General features: G+C 42.6%; 1 protein-coding gene and 1 non-coding gene across 2 annotated transcripts in view; one reads left to right on the top strand and one right to left on the bottom strand.

Moving 5' to 3' along the window:
• SMG6 (SMG6 nonsense mediated mRNA decay factor) overlaps positions 1-18,334 on the top strand; it is a 235,560-nt gene that overhangs the window by 30,855 nt on the left and 186,371 nt on the right. The gene's annotated exons all lie outside the window — the stretch shown is intronic.
• On the bottom strand, positions 522-594 carry TRNAW-CCA (transfer RNA tryptophan (anticodon CCA)). Its single transcript has one exon. It is a non-coding gene; the product is annotated as a tRNA-Trp (tRNA).

Genomic DNA, 18,334 nt, shown 5'->3' with positions numbered 1-18,334 from the left:
ACAGTGGTGGTAGTTGTTACTGACATATTTTTGTTACGGTGTTCTTTTAAGCTATTAGGCTTGATTTTGCAATTTTCGCTTTCTAACGAAAGTGAACAATGAGGCTTGATGATTCACAAACTGACAGCCCACGGTCTAAATGCAGACTGTTCATTTGATTTGAAGAGTTTTATTTAATTGTGAAAAATTTCAAACACACACAAGAAAATAGCGTAATGAACCCCCATACCTGTCATCCACATTTGTTTCAGCTTTTCCCCTTCACCCCCTGCTGAAGTATTTTAAAGCAAACCCTAGATCACTGCATCCCTACATATTTCACTTCTCTACATGCCTTTTATTTTCTAATTGAAAAAAAAAATATATGTTTATTTGGCTGTACTGGGTCTTAGTTGTGGTATGCAGGATCTTCGCTGCTGAGTGTGGGATCTTTTAGTTGCTGCATGCGGGATCCTTAGTTGTGGCACACGGGATCGTTAGTTGCAGCACACAGGCTCTTAGTTGTGGCATACGGGATCTAGTTCCCTGACCAGGGATTGAACCTGGGCCCCCTGCTTTGGGAGCGTGGAGTCTTAACCACTGGACCACCAGGGAAGTCCCCCCTACATGCCTTTAAAAAAATAATGAATGTTTTCTTACATACCACAGGGCCATTGCCATGCCTTTCCTTGGCGTCATTCAGTATCTGATCTATGACTTCATTTCCCAGATTATCTAACAAATGTCTTCTTAGAGTTGGTTTGTTCAAATCAAGATCTATATATTATTGTTTGATTGTTTTTTTCCTAAGTCTCTTTTAATCAAGACCGGTTCTGCCTTCCCTTTTAAAAATTTTCTTTATGTCACTAGCTTGTTAAAGAAGCAGGTCAAAAAAAAAAGAAGAAGCAGGTCAATTGTCCTGTGGAATTTCCACATTCTGGATTTGCCTCTCTTTCCTTGTGGTATCATTTAACCTGTTCCTCTCTCCCCGTATAACTGTAAATGAGAGTTAAACACATGGTTAGATACTTTCAGCATTTTTGGTAAGAGTACTTCATTGGTGGGGCCTCATTTTTTATTGCGTTAGGAGGTGTCAGATGAGCTCACTAACCAGAGTTCAAGTGGTACAAATAGTGGACTTTTGTTTGTTTTATTTTAAAATTACAGTCAGTTGCCAGCTAATTCTCAAAAGAAATCAAGATCTGGCAACAATTTGCCAGAGCTGAGTAGTACCTACCCCCTTTTAGTTTGCCACTAGCCCCTTTACCTCTCCTACGCTTGCTTATATGTGGCTTACTTATATCACGCACCTTGCCTCTGTAGGCGTTTGATTTTGTGATCCATGCTTTAAAAGTGCCACCAAAGTAAGTTATTACAATCAGGTTTTTAAGAGGCATTTAAGTGGTTTCTCAGAGATTCAGTTTAAGATTGACAAGAGCACCCAAACGGGCCTGACTTTGGGCACAGGGAAACGTCTTAATCATTGGGCCATAGGTGTTTTGCTGGGATTCACGTGACGTTGTCATTGGTGTTGACCCAGAAATCAGTGAGCAGTATGTCCTGCTACCTGGCTGGGTTACTCTGTCTGCTGTCCAGTAGTGAGCCTAAGGAATCTGAAGGTATCACTGCTGTTTCTTAATGAAATTTGTACCTGTGGGGATTGAGGCCTACCCACAGAGCTCTGGGATAGAGCTCTTTCCTCAGCATCCTGTTGCAGCCAAGCTTGGTGAAAAGTGAGAAGTTGCACTGCGTAAGCGTGTGAACTGAGAAGCTTCGGGCTGTGTTTTAGTAAAGTCTGCATGGCACCCACCAAACCAGTTGGTCAGAATAAGCTTTTCTGGTCTCATGTAGTTTTCCTTGTCCCCAGGCTTTTTAATAGTTATGTGAAATCTCTGGCAGAGTGAGAACCTTATTTGCCAAGGTTTGGGAATCATCTGCCTGGATTTTGTGTGCTGCCCCTGCCTGAATCTCTTGTGTCCGTGTTTCCATGGTGGTTTTTCCTTCGAGGATGATGATTTTCTTTCCGACTCTGATAACATGGCTCTACAAGGCTGGATAGTATATGAGTACATTTTTTTCTTGCCGTTAATCAAGAGTCCAGCAAAGTAAACATGGGCCAAAAAAGGAGCACAGCTTCACTGTGGGAAATCCAGGTCAGGTGGCCTGTTGCAGAGAGCTTTCACATGCTCAACTTATTATATTTGCTTGAAGGCTTTTTTTAAAAGTGTGGTATGCAGGTGGCATTTTCTTCAGACCCATCCTTTGTCTTGCTTTTCAGTGCCCCTTGCATAGTTTGTGCACTCCAGCTGCTGCTGCCACGGCTGCCACCACCGTGCAGAAGAAAGCTGTGATGTGTGGGTGATACACATCTAATGCCTCCACCTTCCCCTCACCCCTCTGCCCCCACCCATGAACTATACGTATACGTAACTATAGATGAGAGCGTATACGTAACTATAGATGAGAGCCTGGTTTTAGAAGGCCTGCTTCCTTAGGCAGGATGCCTTGCCTTGTATTAGAGTGAGTTCCAGTTCCTAGAGTTGTATCACGATCCTTCAGGTTGGCGCTTCCAGAACTCGTGCCACCGTGAAGCTCAAAATAGCTTGTGACCTGATTTCCTCTGGATAGCCTTAGCATGGACTTCATTTGCAAGGATAGAGAAGAATTGAGTCTCTCTGCTAATAGGTAAATGTTTTGTCCATGATAACTCAGTTATTGCATTGCCCCATAATTATATCATCAAAGCAGAGAAAGTTAGCTTAATTTTTTGGCCTCATGAATACAGAGATTTTATATCTGTAAGGTGGGTACCATGTATTTTTTCGGGGTTGCTGTGGGCATTTTATTAACTTCATGTCACTGATGTGGCCCTTTACTTTTGTAAAGTAGCTTACAATATGTTCCCCGTGTCATTCTCCGCCACCCTGGCAACTCTTTGAAAGTATTCTTCTGTCAACTGAGATTTGGCAGCATGTGATGACAGGAGTTCATAAGAGCCTCTTTTTCTACAGGAAGAGGCTACAGATTGGCTTTCTTTTTCTCAGGCCATAAGAAACAGCTTGGTGAGATTACTTTCAAAGAAAGTCACAACTGGGACTGGGTTTTTTCGGATATTGATCCTATGAGTTTGCTGTGAGGAATAGCCTCTAACAGACAAGGTCTGGGGCCACCTGCCTGGATCACTGCTGGACTCTCGGGCTGACGTCTGTCTTTGTCTCTTTGTGGTTAGCAGTGAGTGGAAGTTTCTCAAAGTACATTGGCCCTAACTACAAACCCTTAACGCCCCATATGACCTCGGTCACCAAACCACTTCAGGGCTTTATTTTTATCCTAGCAGTTTTGTTTCAAGATGTGAGGTTGGTTTCTTTCCTCTAGCAGAGCAGAGTTCTCTGGGGGGAAGAAACAGAGTGCCAGGGTGCAGTTGAGGCTGGTTAGACACCAAAACCACACTCTTCGTCTTTCTGGGCTTGAGACGTGATATAAGCCATGCTGCAAACACCAGCTTCCACACGGTGAAGAAACCTCGTCAGATACTCGCTTCATTTATTTTTTGTGTTTGTTTTATTTATGTTTTTAGACAACTAAAATGTGGAGGAAGAGGAGGTGTACCTTCCCATTCTGCTTCAGCCAGAAATCTAATTCTAAGAATGAATGCTTTCTTAAAATCCAGTATTTCCCAGCTTAAGGTTTTTCATCTTCCGCAAGAGTGTTGATGAGAACTCTCACAACTCACCAGGTCTCAGGAAACCGGATTACCAACATATCCTGTTCGCGTGCATGTGTGTATTCTGTGTTACCCACAGGCCACTTTCCACCCCACGTGACCTTTAGTTACCATCCGGAAAGTCAGGACCCAGATACCAGTCAGATTTTCCAGGCTTTGGTTTGGTTTAGACATTTTAGAAAATGTTAAGGGTAGTAATTCTAAAGAGACTTTTTGAGTGGCACGCATAGTGAATAGGAAGTTATATACCCTCAAGGGAGGGGGAAAGGCTGCCTCTGTGCTCTTTTCAGTAACATGTTTGAAATCGAACATTCACAAGAAAACTTGCTACTGAAATGCACAGGGGAGGAGAGGAGAGAACTGTTCAATCGATTAGAAGTCACATACATGCCTCAGTTCTTAGGTTTTAAGACTAAATTCTGAAGCTCTTGTTGCATTCTTTAAAATTGTAGTGTTCATTATTGGGGTTGTTTATAACACACGGCATCGAATTTTATTTTAGTCAGCATCTCTCAATATAAGTGGACTTTAATGAGTCAGGTAGTGAGTGCTCTGAACAGGGGTAGATACAAGACTGCCAGTGGCCTGCAAGCTAAGAAGCGTTTATTACCTTCCTATGTGAGGAGTTGTTTAAAAAGAAGAAGAACATGTGACAGAGAGACATATGTGGCCTGTAAGGCCTAAACTATTTACTGCCGGACCCTTTACAGGAAAAGATGGCCCACCACTGCTCCAGAAGCTGGGCGGGTGAAGGCAGTTAACCCAGAGGTCCTTTAGGACCTTGATTGTTAATGAGGGTGTTATTGCCTTTTGGGGGCACAGTTCATTTTTCTGGCCTGTCACCATAGGATGTTTAGCATTCCTGGGCCCATCCACTAGATGACAGTAGTTGGCCCCCATGATTTTCCAAGGACTCCCTGGGAGGGGTGGAACTGTTTTGGTTGAGAACCTACTGAGATTAAAAAAACACCTTGTTAAGGTTTCTTCCTTCATTTCGTCTCAGTCAGAGAAACAGACCTAGAATTTGGCCCTTCGTGGCATAAGGATCAACCACAGTGAGAGAGAATTCCAGTCACTGGGGGAATAGGGAGAATTTTCAGTGTAGAATAAAAAGGTTGTAAGGAGGCCATTTAATGAGTGTGTCTGTTGGTTGTTCACCCTTCAAGACTTGTTCAGGTTGATGTATGATTTATGAAAGGTTTGTTTTGATGTTGGCCATGCTTTGGAAAGCATGTTCCTCTCTATGTGGGAAGAAGAGTGGCCATCTTTGGCCTTAAATGTCCAGATGATTTTGAGATCTGTGGGAATCCGTATGGTGTACTTGAGAGACTTGTTCAAAGCCAATGTAAAGACGTAGTTTTGGCATCTCCTGAATAACCTGATATCCAGACTTAAGCCAGAACTCTGGGGTTAGAGAATTTTCCAGCCTGGGAGAGTCAACTGAGAAAAGTCCTCCTTTGGCTCCTTACCAAGTTAGACAAGGGAGCAATCAGCTGCTGAGTTCCAGCCAACTGGAATGTATGTGCGGGTGTACTATAAATCGTCCCTTAGGATCCAGCTCCTAGTCTGTGAAGAGCCTTCCACACAAGAATGAGACCCTTACACTGGATCCATGTTCAGTCTGCAGCTGCTATAGGAGGGGACAGAGTAGTGAGGCGATGTTACTAGTAGTGAGTGGGAGCAGCCCACTTTATATAGAACGTATTGTCTGTTGTGTGGGCTAAGAGATTGCACTGAGCTTTTTGTTTTCCCCATGTTACCTTTCTCACCAGTTTCCTATGTTTTTTTAAGTTTCTGACCATACTCGTGGGGAGACGTATCTGTAGTTCTGTTATTTGCAATCCCTGTCTGCTCTTTAGGGTCCCGGGATTTCATCTGTTTACTCTGTTTTCACTGTCTTGGGTGTGATGTTTGGGCTAAGGTAGAGAATACGAAATAGTTGTCTTCTTGGCTTGTGATCTTACCCCAGTCGGTAGACCCTTTGTTTGGCTCCAGGGGGAAACTCAGGTTAACTCAGGTTAAAACTCAGGCTTCCTCCTGGAAGCCTTTCACTTTGCTCATGAATATTTAATATTGAAGTTACTGCTCAGTTTTATTTTCTGAGTATTAGTATATAGACTCCCTAGACCAGAAGGAGCTTAAAATGCTATCGAGATGCTTTCTGATGCTCAGTTCCCCGTAAAATGTATTTATCACACATTTTTATTATTAAGAGCTTCAGTGATTTTTCCAGTTGTCTATCTTCTGTCTACCGATTCAAAACTTACTGAGTGTCTGCTCTGGGAATCACTAGGCATCTCTCCTCCTTTTGCTCTTTCCATGTCATTCATTCCTAGAACATGTACCTAGGTGACATGTTGGTCCGTGGTAGTATTGCTTTGACTGAATTGTACTTTGGTGTAAGGTCATCAGCCTATATTAAGACAAATAATAAAAGAGGCCTAGGGAATCACTGCTATTTGCATTACCTGGTATCTTCTTTGTGGAAACCCACGGGAGAAATTTTTGCTTTTAGTATCAGAGATAGTTGTACTGTGTGAGGTTTTTTTTAACCTCATGCACATTTACGAGTTTGTTATTCAGAATAATTCTCTATTTTAATTGTTCCAGAGGTTAGAGCTGAACTCGTAACTGGCTTTAATAAGTGTCAGGGATTTCTGGCATGCATTTTGTGTCGTGTCCTTACTGCTCCTGACCTCTAATCGTTTTCTTGTTGGCTCCTCTTTCTTTTTTGTATTCTCTCTTGCAGTACGGTATATACCTTTATATGTGGACTTAAATAATTGGCTTCACAGTTTTATATGGACATTTTTCTCTTTTCTCTTACTTATCCAGTTGTGAAACCTCTTTCTCAGGTCAGCTAGTCACCTCTGAGGGGATCAGGGTTTTTCCTGTCCCCATTCAGGTCATTTCCATAAATATTTAGTGAATAGCTTTGTATGCTGGTCATTATTCTAGGCACTGCACCTAGAAAGGTAAATGATATTGGTCCTTCCTTCAAAGATACAGTGTAGTAAGAAAAATGGATACGTAAGTAAATACTTGTAATGAAATGTTACATGTTATAATAGAAATATGTATACTGTATAGGGGTAATACAGAGTAGAAAGAAATTAACTCATGATAAACAGGGAAAGCTACCTAGAAAGGTGATCTGTCCTTAATTTTGAAAGATGAAGGAAGTTCTTTAGGGAGATGTGGGTAGCAGACTTTTCTGGCAGAAGGAATAGCATGGATTAAAAACGTGGTGTGGTTAGAAACTGAGTGGTTGCTTCTGAGATTCCTAGCCAGGAGTCTGTCATTAGAACATCTTAGGCCACGGTACAGATGTCCACACCAGTGCTGTCTAATCAGTCAGCTGGAACTGAAGATTCATCACAAAGTAGATACTTCTGGGCTTTTGATTTGGCCCAAGCTTAGAAGTGAATCCTTCAAATAGTTCTTCTTTGCTTTATTTTATGCATTAGCAAAGGTTGAGTCATCCTACAGTCATGCCTTCCATCATTCTGGGAAGCTTTCTGAGCCAAGCCTAGCTTGGCTTGGGAATAAGTTATGCACTGTGTTGTAACTGTTGGCAATAAGTCCTGTTCTTGCTCTTCACACGCACAGTAGGACTGCAACTACTGAAGCATATGGAAAAGAGGAGTTGGAATAATACCTCTGTGGATTTGCATTTTTCTGGGGTGTTTCTTGGTAAAGATACAAAAGTCTGATTATATCTAATGAGATTTTGAGCTGACTTGTGCCACAAATCTCTGAGATGCTAGCCCCTAATTTGTAAAGCAAACTATTTGTAAGTCAGTTGACATTCTCTTTGAGGAATTTCTTTGGCATATTTTCTTTTAGACTTCCGGACAGATCTGTAAAACAGTATGGCTTTTAAAATACTTTGAAGTGATACATATCAAAAGGTTGGATAAGACACTAGTAGATGCCCTTGGTGCCCCCCTGAGAAGCTGTCCCTTGTGGCTGATGCAGACTTGGAGTCAGATCTTCTGGGTCATATTCCTAAATTTCTTTTTATTTCTGCCGACACGTTTCTCAGTCTCTTTCCTTGTTTCTACATCTGTAAAATGGGATCTAATTTACACCATCAATAGATCTGGTATTTAACACCAGCATAGCTTTCTGCGCCTAGATGGAGCCACAGCCTTTTAGCACAGTCACCTTCATTTTTTACCACCTCAGAGTTAGAATCTTGATGGGGGTTAGGACATATAGGACAAAGGATACTGGCATGAAATAAAGGCTTTTTGTGGAACAGCAGCAAAGGTTGTGGTAATTTGAAGAAAACTTTATTACAGTATAATATACATACAGGAAAGTGCATGTGTCAAAGCCATACAGGTTGATCAATTGTCACAAACTAAGCAAACTGTGTAACCCAGTGTAATTGGTTTTTATTTATTTGTTTGTTTGCTTGTTTGTTTGTTTTTGGCTGTGTTGGGTCTTCATTGCTGCACGTGGGCTTTCTCTAGTTGCGGCGAGCGGGGGCTACGCTTCGTTGCAGTGCGCGGACTTCTCATCGCAGTGGCTTCTCTGGCTGCGGAGCACGTGCTCAAGGTGCGCGGGCTTCAGTAGTTGCGGCACGTGGGCTCAGTAGTTGTGGCTCGGGGGCTCTAGAGCACAGGCTCAGTAGTTGTGGTGCACGGGCTTAGTTGCTCCATGGCGTATGGGATCTTCCCGGACCAGGGATCAAACCCGTGTACCCTGCATTGGCAGGTGGATTCTTAACCACTGCACCACCAGGGAAGTCCCGGCGTAACTGGTGTTTGACTCGTCATTTTCGTGCTTCTCTTTCAACTCTAAACTCACATTTTCCCTATACATTTCATAGTAACAGTGAAAGGGATAAAGCACTGTAAATAAGTTAGGAAGAAGTTAATGTTCATGATTTACCTGCTTTCTGGTGTGCCTAAGATTGATTTTCATTGTTGAGAGAAGGTAAGGAAAGTGAAGAGGAGAATTGGATCAAATACAAGGAATTTGAAGGTGTTTGCCGTGCCTTTTGAACTAGATATTTTGAGTCTGGGAACCAGCACAAAAAGGATATGACTGACAGAAAACTAGATGGAAGCGGGCCTTCCTCCAGTCACAGTGAAACTGAGTCTCTCACCAAAAGTGCTGTGGTTTTTGGCCTTAATGTTGAACTCTGGCTGTTGGGGGAAAAGTGACATCATGGCCAGCCTGCTCCTTGGCGACGCTTGGGTCCGGCTGGGATGTGGGATCCTGCAAGTTCTGTGTTGCATGTTTATAGCCTTGTCTTTGGTGTCCAGGTAAATGCCAGGCTGCGTCAGCTCATTTTGTCATCTATGTGCAACCCATTTTTATTCCAACCATTTTCTTCCCTTTCTACTGCTAGCTGCCAGTGAGGTAGAGGTGCCTCTGTTGATAAAGAACAGATACAGAAGTTCACATCCAAACCTGAATAACCATTTTTAACTTGAAACACTTTTCCTAGGAGTTGATGCTCCAGAATCCTTCCCTTATTTGGTGCCTTGCTTAAATCTGAAGCTCACATGAGGTTGTCAGAGCGCCCTGTAATGCTGGTTATTTGCTTTTTGGTGCCCACAGTAGAGTGGTTTGTGAAACCTTCTTTGTGACCACATCTTTCTTAAACTGAAGCTTCGTTCTTCTCTGGGTTCTTAGATTAGTTCTTACTCCTCCCTTTCCTGAGATATTCAGGGGTGTTCCTGTATTGTGGTAGGTGGGTAGGCAGGAGGGTATGTTTTCTGATATTTTCTCTGGACCATGCACAGTCCCTTGATGATAGTGTGTAAATGCACATACATTCTTTGATTCTTGAAGAACTCCTTCCTTATTAAACAGGCAGGTTGTGGATTTATCTAGAAAAATATTAGGGTTTTTATTTTACTAGTTTTATTTCTGGTATTTTACTGCTATGGAGAACAAGCTTTTATTCACTTTTCCCACTTTTCCTTTTTCTCTCTTCTGGCTGGCATTATCCTAGAGTACAGTTGTTAAGTGCTTCCACCGACTTTCATGGTATGATCTGGACTGGAAGTGTCTACTTCCCTTAATCTGCAAGAGTTGTCGGTTGGTTTGGCCTAGCGGTCTTTCAGTGAATGATAGCTGGAGCCATTGGTAGGTTTTTGCTTGGGGTTGCTTTAGCTTTTGGCCTTTATAAACATCCTCAGTGTGATTCTTGGTTCTGCCAAAAAAGTTGCCCCTTTTAAAGGTGGAAGATTAAGAGCTCAGACTCTGGAACCAGACTTGGGCTGGTCACTTAACCTCTCTGCTCAGTTTTCTCATCTGTAACATAGAAGTAATAGTAGTGCTTACCTCACAGGATTGTTGTGAGGTTAACTGGGCTAATAGTCATAAAGTGCTTACAAATGTGCCTTACGCAGAGAAGGTGCTGGAGAAGTTTTGACTGTTACTAAGGTGGTTGAGTATGACACACTTGTTTTGCTCAGCTGGGAAACCTTGAGCTCTCGGTGTCTGAGTTGTGTCTTTGTAGGTTGGGGTACTTTTAACTCCTAAAGCACAGAGCCAGCTCTGTAAATTCAACCTGTCCTTAGTCGGGAGCTGCCCCCAAGCTTCTGAAAGGTGCAGTCCAATAGTTAAAATCAGGTGTGAGGCCACACTTCCACGCTATGTGGATTATATATCTGGGCAGAAGAGTAGAATAGGTTCTTCCAATCCTTTGCTCCCATTGGCTGAGCCTTATTTGTGGTTCAGGATGTGTCTTTTGCTCCGATCATATGGCAAAGCCAGAAATTATAAAAGTATGGGTATTATAATCTTTGGACCAAACTCATATCCATCCATCTCTTCAATCAGCTGTCCCTCACTATTGATAATTCCTGTGTCCTGGTACATAGAAACGAATCATTCACTAAAGGACATCAGCCTAGAGCTGTGCTGACCGGTGTGGTAGCCACTAGCTATATGGGGCTATTTAATTAAAATGAAATAAAATTAAAAGTTCAGTTCCTCAGTCACCGTAGCCACCTTTCAAACACTCATTACTCACCTGTGGCTGATGGCTATTGTATTGGTCAGTGAAGATAAGGAACATTTCCATCATCATGGAAAAATTTTATGGACAGAGCTCATATAAAGACAGACGTGTGTATATAATAAAGATGTACCATGACACCCAGTATCACAGAGGCATGTGAAACAGTCTCTGAGTCTGGAGGATAAGGTGTCAAGCTCAGCCTGGAGGTAAGAGGGTTGGGAAGAGGGTCTTAAGCAAGGAAAAGACGGGCTTTATTAGATATAAAAAGGAGTGCGTGAGAAGGCATTAGATGGAGATGGGCCATAGCAGCAGGAAGAACATGGTGAATTTAGGGCGTCACAAATTGTTTGTTGCTGAAGGGTGGGCTGTATCAGCAAGAGTGGAGGCAGGAGGAGCAGCCAGAGACCAGGCTAGAAAGGCTATTTGTTCAAGTATTTATCGGTTACCCTCTAGGAGTCTCTGGCTGTGGTGAATGAAACCCACAAGGTCCTTGCTGTCATGGTGTGTGTGTAAAAATTGGTGATAAGTGCTATAAAAACAGTGTAAATTAGAGCAGTCGTTCTCAAACTTTGGTACAGTACTATCATCTGGGAAGCTTTTAAAAATCATCATGCCCAGGTTTCACCTCCACGCCAATTAAATCAGGATATCTGGAGATAGAAGTCAGGCGTCCGTATTTTTTAAAGATTCAGAGGTAATTCCCACGAATCGTAAGGGTTGGGAACCACTGGGCTAGAGAGAAAATATCGCCCCCCCACGCCCCCTGCCCCACGCCCCCTGAGTGGGAATGTGCTTAGCATATTCAAGTATCAGGAAGCCGCAGGAGTGGAGAATGATTATTACACAGGACTCTTGTAGGCCATTGTAAGGACTTTGTCTTGTATTCTGATGTTAGCTGTGGTCTCTTCTTGTCCAGTCTCTTGAGCTGGAATGTAGCAGATGGAGCTGCTGTTACTCAGGATCAAAATCCTTAAATCTCGATAGTACTCTGTTTTCTTTTCTTTTTTTAAAATGTTATTTATTTATTTTTGTCTGCGTTGGGTCTTCATTGCTGCGCGTGGGCTTTCTCTAGTTGCGGCGAGCGGGGGCTACTCTTCGTTGCGGTGCGCAGGCTTCTCATATTGCAGTGGCTTCTCTTGTTGCAGAGCACAGGCTGTAAGCACACGGGCTTCAGTAGTTGCAGCACGTGGGAGGGCTCAGTAGTTGTGGCTCATGGAGCACAGGCTCAGTAGTTGTGGCTCATGGAGCACAGGCTCAGTAGTTGTGGTGCATGGGCATGTGGGATCTTCCTGGACCAGGGCTTGAACCTGTGTCCCCTGCATTGGCAGGCAGATTCTTAACCACTGCGCCACCAGGGAAGCCCAGTACTCTCTTTTCCTTTGAGTACTTTTGGGTTTTGCCAAATTATCCTCCAGAAAGAGAAATATTTAAATTCTCATAAACAGTGGTGAGTGTGCTATTTCCCTTCAGCATTAGTATTAGTATTAGTACTGTCCTGTTTTTCTTGTGAGTTTTTTCTGTGTATTACCTGGATAATCTATCTTACTACTCTCAAATCTATATATTATATATATATATATTTTTAAATGTATTTTTGGCTGCATTGGGTCTTTGTTGCTACACACGGGCTTTCTCTAGTTGGAGCGAGCGGGGGCTACTCTTTGTTGCAGTGCATGGGCTTCTCATTGCAGTGGCTTCTCTTGTTGCGGAGCACAGGCTCTAGGCGCGCGGGCTTCAGTAGTTGTGGCTCGTGGGCTCTAGAGTGCAGGCCCAGTAGTTGTGGCGCATGGGCTTAGTTGCTCCGCGGCATGTGGGATCTTCCCGGATCAGGGCTCAAACCTGTGTCTCCTGCATTGGCAGGCGGATTCTTAACCACTGTGCCACCAGGGAAGCCCCTCAAATCTATGTATTTTAACAGATTCTTCAACAGTCACTTACTGAATATGTATTAAGTACCAGACACTATGCTAGGCTGTTTAAAAATATTATTGAAAGGAAATAAGGTAAGAATATCCAAATTATTTCTAAAAATGAAATCAGTGTTTCACTTAGTTTGCGTAAGACTTCTGTGTGATTCTAAAGACTTCTGCTTGGTTCTGGGCCACTGCTGGTCTCTGTAAATTGAGTTACTTAGAACTAGAACTGTTGGGAGTTAGGGACAAGGGATCCTGATTGATTGAGCGTGGAATGATGGTTTTCTTTGTCTTCCCTCTTTTCTCTGTCTCTACTGCCAATGGATGATTGCAGCAGCTTCTTAACTGGTCTCCTGGCCTGTAAACATTTTACTCCGTACTCCCTCCACCCAACCAAAAAAAAAAAAACTAAAATTTCTAAACAGTTGTCAGAATGTCCTTTTAAAAATGGAGGTTTGCTCATGTCACTTCCCTGCTCAAAACCCTTCAGTGGCTTTGACTAAGATCAGACTCTTTAACAAGGACATCTATAACTTGGCCCAGCCTATTTCTTTAGCCTCCCTCTTGCAGAATCACTCACCTGGCCATGCCAGTCTACAACGTTCTACTCTTGGGACCATCACACATGCTGTCCCCTATGCTTATGAAACATAGGCATGACTCTTCACCTCTTTTCCTCTGAGATCTCTGATGCTCCTGCTGTGGAAATACACAGCATCCCATCCTTCGCCAATCATGGTACTTTATAATTGTGTCAACCACAGAGGAGGCATTTTCTCTGCCTTGTTCATAGTTCATGCACAGTGTCATGTCCCTAGAAGATGGCAAGAAAGTTTTTGTTGAATGAATACGTGAATGGGTGGACACAGTGTGAAAAGGACCTCACCATCATCAGCGCTCTGTTGATCCATTCATTTAAAAGAGGGTTTGAGCTTGTGTATGTGCCTTTGGAAAACTATTTTCTGGTGCCCAACTCTTCACCAAGTGGGAGCTTCAGCCCTGTCCTCTTCTCTCCCACTTTGTGCAGTTGCAAAGGTGTCCCATCTCCCCCATTTTTTTGGGTGGATGGGCATGAGAGTTCCCAGGCTCTGAGAGAGATGAGTCAGAAAGAGGAGTCATTCAGAAAGTAACTCAGTCAGAGCAACAGTGTCGCCCTTTGGCTGAACTTTCTCTCTTTCCCTGTATACCTTGAGATGCTAAGCTGGTGGCACTTCTGAGCTCTAGACTGTCAGACCACACAGCACAGGGATTCATAAGCCTTACTCTGGCACTTTCCCTTGAAAAGTCCTGGGGCCCTCTGACCTAAGTGAAATATTGATTGGGCTTGGGTGTGTTGTGTTTCCACCCCATAGTGGCTTCCAAGGTGGAAACCTTGAGAGCCCCTTTTATATTTCTCTGTAGCCTTTGGGGTGTTTGAGTTCAGCAGTCTTTTGGCATTTGGTGTATTTTGTGATAACATAGAATAGGATGGTGTTTGCCCAGAAGCTGGTAAGAAAGATTAGATTTAGTTAGAACTGTTCATCTGTGGGCTTTTAGAATTGGAAGGAACACTGTGGTTTGGTGATTCCCCTGAGGTGATAGGTGGGAGGGTAGGTGTCAGAACATCCAGAGAGGTGGGGCTTGCTATTTAACAGCCTGTGAGATTCATTGCTGTTTCCAGTATGTGTGTGGTAGCCCTGAAGTGTTGTGCAGGTACAAACATTTTTTTGAGACCCCAGTGTTATAGATGAGATTAAGGATCAGCATACTTTTTCTGTAAAGGGCCAGATAGTATTTTAGGCTTTTGGGCACACTCTCAGCTACAGCTGCTCAGCTCTGCCTTTGTAGGGGGAAAGCAGCCACAGACAATATGAAACAAACAAGTGTGGCTGTGTTTCAATAGAACTCTATTTGTGGACCCTGACATTTAAATTTCATATAGTTTTCATGCGTCATGAAAAATTCTTTTGATTTTTTTCAACTGTTAAAAAATATAAGAGCCATTCTTAGCTCATGGGCCACACTAAAAAACGCTTCGGCCATAATTTGCTGACGCGTGATCTAGCCCAGGGATTCCCAGATCTAGCTGTCTTTCAGAATTACCTGGAGACCTTTTAAAGATGCTGATTCGCAGTCCCCTTCTCCCCTCCCTGAGGATTCTGATTCTGAAGGACTGGGGCATCTATATTTTTTACAGACGCTCTTCTTGTGATGCATACACACTCAGGGTTATAGAATCACCGATATTGATCTCACCCTGCCTTCCTGTTTTATAGTTGAAGAAACAGCCTTAGAAAGTTGATGTGATTTGTCGATAGTTATATAGAAAATAAATGGCATAACCAAAATTTGAACCCAGGTCTTGAACCCAGATCAGTGGTCTTTGTTCATATTATAACGTACTACTACTCCCTCCCCCACAGTAAACAAAGGAGCGATAAATACAGAATAGTCACAAATTCGTGGTTCTTTCTTTTCTTTAGACCTAGTGCCAGTTTTCCTCCTGAGAGCCAGCCCGGTACTCTAAGCTCAGCTGTCCCTCTGCTTGCTGGCGGTTTTCCGGAGCTGACTGCTGATTTGACATTTAGCCCAATTTCCCTCCAGTTTGCTGGCTTTAAGTAGGAGAGATAATGAAGTAACAGCAAGTAAATTGCTTTAATGTAAGACTTTGTTGAGGCAGCACCAAGCTGCAGTGTGAGAGTGAGAGCTGTTGTTTCAAGGGGTGCATTGGTTTTAAGAGGCACGTTTTACACTTGAATTCACATGGCTTAGATCCAGCCATCTAAGTAGGACAGCTCTACATGGAACTTGGGCTTAATTAGAGCTAATTGAGCTGTCATCCTGCCCAGAACAGTTCAGGGGTGAAGAAACTGAAGGTGAAGAGTAATCACCATACCTGCTCTACCTCAGCCTCAGTGTGGCTCTTTGGGATTCGAAGATGGACTTTTGTGATTTGCTTTGTCTCCCTACAAGGCATTTGAGTCTTGCTACTTGACTTGCCTATGCATTTTTATTTATCTATATCCTGGAAAGAGGAATACTGAAAGTTCTAATGAGCAGTTTTTATTCCTGCTATATGAGTATTATACTGCTGACTTACCGGTAGGCTTCCATGTTTTGTGTGCCGTGCCCTCCTTCCTCACTTTCTCTATCATCTCCTTAGATCTCCCTGCCACAGACTTTTCCTGGCTGAGGGATAGTGACAGTAAGGGAAGCACAGTCCCTCCTGGCACCTTCATAGTCAGAAGGCCTTGTCTTAGGTTTTGGAACATAAATGGGGAGTTGGCAAGTTGGTTTGTTATTTATCTTTTCTTCTTGGGCTACAAGTTCTTTGGCTTTGGGGACCCTGTCTTGTTGGTCTGCTCTTGATTGTGCCTGTCAGGGGAGCACAGGGATGAAGGTGGGCAGCTTCACCTCTGTGCTCACATTCTTTTCCACCTGTGATCTCAGTGCTTTAGGGAGATAACTGGGCTTTGATGGCAGGCTCTGAAAGTCCTGGATATTTTCTAACAGGTACCATTGAAATTTGGTCTTCACCTGTGTTGTCTCATATCTAAGGGGATAGAGCCCCCCTTTTAAAACACAACAAAGTTTTTTTTTTTTTTTTTAGTGCTTGGTATATAAAAGTAGAGACATCCCAGATGAATAAATTAGAGAATGATAGTTTATGTTCCCCAAAACGCTTTAAAGACGCATGCCGGAATTCCTCTTAATACTGAGGAATTCCTCTCAATTCCTCCTACTGTCCTTAAAATGATTCACTTTTCAGAAATTCAGTTTTCCACACAACTTTTTAGAAGCAGGAACAACTATTAGGAATTAAAATTGGGCATATTTCAGAATCCTCTCCTCTGGTGATGTCTTGCTGCCTCTGAGGAGCTTCTTTCTCTTTCCTTGCTACACAGTTCATAAAGCACTTAGGCAGTTCTGAGTAGTAATAACCGGGGCTTGCATAAGACATTTATTCCTCAAAATGCTTTAATTTGTATTACTTCGTTTTATCCTTTCAGCTCTGAGTTAGGTACCGTCAGTGGTAGAAATTCCATTTTACAGTTGAGGAACAACCCAAACCATTTTACTCATAACCCCATAGTTAATGGAAGGACAGACTTTGTTGTGAGTGTCCAGAGACCTACCCATCCAACTATTGCCATTAGTGTCTCTTTGGGTCCTTGCTTTTAGATGGTACAAAAGGCCCAAGAGTCCCTTGTGAGTCGGCTGTGGACTTAAACCAGAGAGCCAGGAGCCCTTTAATAATTCTAAACACTGTCTCTTAGGGCTACACCCAAGAAGCATTTTTAGTTTCTGGTGAACAGTATGTAATTGCACGAGGAAGATCTGGAGACAGATAGTCTCACCATATGCGGAAAAACAGTTCTTTCTCTACCTGAGTGAGACCATCTGAGTGTATTGTTAAGAATCAAAAAGCTCCAAACATGAAGCCAATCCATGGTGATGTGCTGGAGAGGGAGGAAGCTCAGACTAAGACCTTCCTTTTTTGGGCTTGGTATCAGTTAGGTTTTCCAGAAGCTCTGCCTCAGCGCTTGCTGACTTCATGTTATTAATTTACGACAGTGCTTAGTCCCGTTTTGATCAATGTGTAACAAATCTCCTTCCTCAGTATAACGTGCTTTACCTCTCTCTAGAATGTATCTACATTTTAGCTCCTTTCCTACTCAAAATGTTGGTGACAGATAAAGAGAAACTATATTTAGGGTAACAGGTACTTTCAGACTAAAAATAAAGCAGTGGTTCTCAATAACCAAGGTCAGAGAGAATGTGTGTATAGTTTGACAAAGTTTGCTAAGATTCCCTTCACTATCACTAGTTGAAAAACAATGCATTGAAATCCTTTCTTTAACGAATCCTTTCTTTAACTAAAGATATATAACTATATCTTTCTACTAGATATAGTTAAAATGTGATAATGGCAGGTGTGAAGTCAGGTAATTAAGTAGGCTTCATCTACTACCCTAAGAGAAGGATCTTTGGGAAGTATAGCTAGAACTCCAGCATTAAAAAACCTCATGGTGCACTCATTTTGTTCCAGGAGGCACTGTGAGTTACACACTGTTTCCTACCTAATGGGTAAGGAAAACTTAAAGGTAAAACTGAACTGCTCTTTTTAGTTGCTCTTCCCCCCTCATTGGCTCTTCATGAATAAGCTCACCTGTTCTCTTCCTGAGATAGATGGCAGTTTAAGGGGAGGAGAACTGTTTTGGAATCGGAAGACCTGGGTTCAAGTTCTGTCATTCACTGGTTTAAGTTGCTTGAATTTCTGAGCTATCTTGCGGCTTGGGGGATAGTAATTGGCTTGAACGAGATGGGTTAATATCGTTCTGTTTCTACCAAAGTATCCTGTATGTATAAATATAACTAGTTGTGGATGAGTTAACCAGTTTATGATTGGCAGCTGGAAAAAGGGACAGTTGAGTTAAAACAAGAATAGAGAGAGAATATATATTTTTACCTTTTTATTTTGAAATAATTTTATACCCATAGAAAAGTTGCAAGAATAATACAGGGAACTCCTGTATATCCTTCACCTGGAATCTCCAGTTGTTAACATTTTACCACTCACTCTACCATTCATTGGGAGAGAATGTTCAGCTGACACTTGAGTGTTTACAGATGCTGAGCATGTGCTTTTAGTTGCCTTATCTCATGCACCAGTCCCTTAATGTATAGGTACTGTTATCTCCACTGCGTAGAAAGAAAAACTTTGGGAGGTTAGATCAGTTGCCTGAGACCCCA

The sequence above is a fragment of the Phocoena phocoena genome, chromosome 19 (assembly GCF_963924675.1).
Source record: "Phocoena phocoena chromosome 19, mPhoPho1.1, whole genome shotgun sequence".
Taxonomy (NCBI): Eukaryota; Metazoa; Chordata; class Mammalia; order Artiodactyla; family Phocoenidae; genus Phocoena; species Phocoena phocoena.
The sequence above is the reverse complement of the archived record's forward strand: the minus strand, read 5'-3'. Positions and strand labels throughout refer to the sequence as shown.